Source organism: Coptis chinensis, chromosome 3 (assembly GCF_015680905.1).
Source record: "Coptis chinensis isolate HL-2020 chromosome 3, ASM1568090v1, whole genome shotgun sequence".
In the NCBI taxonomy this organism is placed as follows: domain Eukaryota; kingdom Viridiplantae; phylum Streptophyta; class Magnoliopsida; order Ranunculales; family Ranunculaceae; genus Coptis; species Coptis chinensis.
This window is the reverse complement of record NC_141458.1, coordinates 99,451,240-99,454,642: the sequence shown is the minus strand read 5'-3', so window position 1 is coordinate 99,454,642 and position 3,403 is coordinate 99,451,240. Positions and strand designations below refer to the sequence as shown.

Genomic DNA, 3,403 nt, shown 5'->3' with positions numbered 1-3,403 from the left:
ATCTCTTAGACCTCTCACTGCCATCTTAATTTGAGTCATATAATATCAGCGGGCTATGTATCTTATCATTTTAAGTAATCTTTTTAGATCTAAAATGTGGAGATTTAGTTGAAATTATATTGTACTTAATAGTAGAGAACTATATACATGTTTGGTTGTGGACTTGATCGAGGGTTTAAATTTAAATTGATTGAAATATGATATAAATGGTTAGAGGGTTTAAATTTATCTTCAAAATTGCAGATTTCTTGGTTATTTAGAAAGGTTGGTATAGATGACGATAAGGGATTTCAGTGCTACTTGGCCAATGTTCAATATAAACTAAAGGATAGTGAAAAAAACTATTCGAGAAGGATTTGTAAAAATTGGCGGAATTGGTAAGCCAAATATGTTCCTTCCAATTCTTAAAAAAGTATGACTTGAAGAGAAATGTCATAAATTACCAAATACATGTGATCAAGACGATGGGATTTGGTCTCTAGGGGCCAAAATGCTAAGATGTCTCTACCTAGAACCAGATCAATTTGTTGATTGGTAATAATAGATAAGCAACAATCAACAAAAGGGTCTTAAGGAATCTATATTGATAACTAAGACATCCCAGCTAGGCTCATACCTCTTAGCCCACTATGTGTCATGTTCCTTAGCAAGGCAGTAAGGTAAATAATAAAGTCCCAGTTATTATTGTTTCAACATATTGGAGCTCTACTTAAAGACACTGCCTTGGGATTTCAATCCTCGAAACATAGCACTTGCAGAAGCCCAATTCTCTGGAAACACTGGGACTCCAATTGGTAAGAGCTTTAATTACATGATTGAGGTAATTAAAGAAGGAACCCCCTCATTACTTAACTTCACTTCCATTTCTTTCTCTCTTTAAATTTAATCATCTCTCTCTGTGGAAAAACTCATCAAGTAGTCTTCTTCTTCTTCTTCTACACTGTAGGCAGTAAGTTTTGTTCTCTTGCACTCTTGCAGTATCTATTTTTTGTTTGTTTTTTATATATTGTTTTTTATTTATTTGTTTTTTTTATTATGTGTGTGCTTAAAAATATAATCTTTACTGTTTAGTAAGCTGAAAAAATAAGTTCATTTAGTTTTAGTGGTAATAGTTATTAAATTATTGAGCTTTGTATGTGTAAATTTGTGTTAGTTGGTGTTTTGAAATAGGCTAAAAAGAGGGTTATTGAAATTTGTTGTGTTTGGGGATATAGTTAACTAAGTAGACAAGTTTAGGATCATAAAGTTAACACCATGTTGCTTGTGGTGATTGAAGTCTTCATGGTGCTTTAGAATATAAAATATTATTACACCCAAGTTAACACCATGTTGTTTGTGTATAGTTTAGGATCATAAAGTTAACACCATGTTGTCTGTGGCTATAGGTAACTCAGAAGTTTACAATCCTTTTAGAAACGTTGGAATTGTTGTGTATATGGCCATTTTTTTAGTTCATGAATCACGATAGGAAGGAAGGTGGTGGTGTTTGAGTGGGGGGAATAACATGCCCATTGCAAAACCAATTAGACTTGAAGTTAATTTTACACCCCACCACCACGCATACATCAAATTGCGTCTTAATACTGTTCATTCTGTATTTTTTGTTTGGTCTTTTAAGTTTCTATGTATAGTGTCAGTAGGTCAGTACAGTATGGTGATGATTTATTTGGATTGCGTTATTTGCTCAATGTGTGGTTTTCTTTTTTCGTGTTCATCTCACATGGTGAGCACATGTTTATAGTTCATTTAGTGTATTACTGTTCACATGTTACTCATAAAGGAGGTCATCATATTTGTTCTGCTGTTTTAGGTCAAGTGGGTAATAACCTTTTTTTTTGTTACATATGATGTCAGGGATTCTTCAAGATAGTGAAAAAGTGAACAGCTCCTAATTGGGGAACACGTCTTTTCAGGAACCCTATCACACTGACATCATTGAAGGGGTTTTTGTACAATTACAACTATTCCAGTCGATGTTTTAATTATTTTTGGATGGGTCATTTTGATGGAGGTAAATAGATGAAGAACTTATACCTGAATTAGGGTTTATATCTTGGTTTCTATGATGGATTCGTAGTATATGGCCCATATCTTGGTTGTAGTTTATTGCCTACAGAGTAAACTGATGTAAGACTGTAATTAAGAGGAAGAATATATGACATTTCACAGAGTATCATTTATGGGTCTGCCCAAGGTTGCAATAGGTTGCATTCAGTTGCGTCAGATTGTAATCAAGTTCGCATTGATTTCATCACTCTTGGCTAATCTATATTCCAAATCGTTGCACATGTAAATTTGATTACAAATTAAATTAACATCAATTAACTCCATAGTAGATCATTTTAATTACATTTCATGATTCCATGATTTAGTCAAAGTGTTAATCAACTTCATAGTAGATCATTTTAATTACATTTTATGGTTCCATGATTTAGTCGAAGTAGTCAAGTAGCTTGAAGTTTTTGGCAATGTAAACCATATGTAGGCATGCAACGTTGGTCTTAAGGAAATTGGTCATAAAGAAAGTGATTGCCAAGATGGTGGTATTGCCTATGGTTGTTGATGTGTTATTTGATTTTAAAACTTTGAAAGAGTTCTACTGGAAAGTGATGACATGCTCTTGCTCCCGCAATCCAAGACAACATGCCTCCCTATTCTTAGTTAAACATTGAATATATGCCAACGACGTACCATTAATATAGGTTTACTTACTCATGTATGTAAATACATGCTAAGTGAGGACGAGATATTTTATTCTTTAATCGGATTTTTTTCATCTATACAAGTATTGTATAGATGAAAAAAATCAAATATTAATGGTACGTCCTATACAAGTATTGTGTGTATAGTATTTTGATTGCAATCTCTTAAAAAAAAATAGAAAAATATAAAGCCTTCAAACAAAGTATGTAGTGAATTATTAATTATCAATATACATATATTATTTATTCAAGTAGACTTTAAGCTTTTGAATCATTAGCTATCTATGTAGCAAGTCCGGCCATAGGCCGGGCCAAATGGCTAGTTGTTACAGTATATGAGATTATAGATGAAGAACATTTTTTTTTGGATAAGTATACATCTTTATTTTACTTTACCCAAACATTGATGCTCAACTAACTACGGCCAATAGAATTAGGCAAAGAGTTAATTTCCAACTTATTTTTTTCTATATCAGGCCACCTGCAAACAATTAAAGGTCATATAGAGGCCACCAATAAGACGTGACAAACCATTCAACAACTACAATAGGCCATCAGGAGGCCACTCCATTGACGCTGTTTTCAACATAGCAATTGAATATTGTGAACAACAAACTAAATTACAAATCGTGTTTGATTCAATATATATAGAATTTCTTTTTTGATAAGTAATAGTTATTACTTTACTTAATTATAGGATT

At 32.6% G+C, this 3,403-nt stretch overlaps 1 long non-coding RNA gene across 1 annotated transcript; it reads left to right on the top strand.

Annotated features, from left to right (window-relative positions):
* Window positions 1-225: 225 nt before the first annotated feature.
* On the top strand, window positions 226-2,049 carry LOC147512090 (uncharacterized). Its single transcript, XR_015217138.1, has 2 exons — window positions 226-949; window positions 1,855-2,049. It is a non-coding gene; the product is annotated as an uncharacterized LOC147512090 (long non-coding RNA).
* The last annotated feature ends 1,354 nt before the right edge of the window (window positions 2,050-3,403 follow it).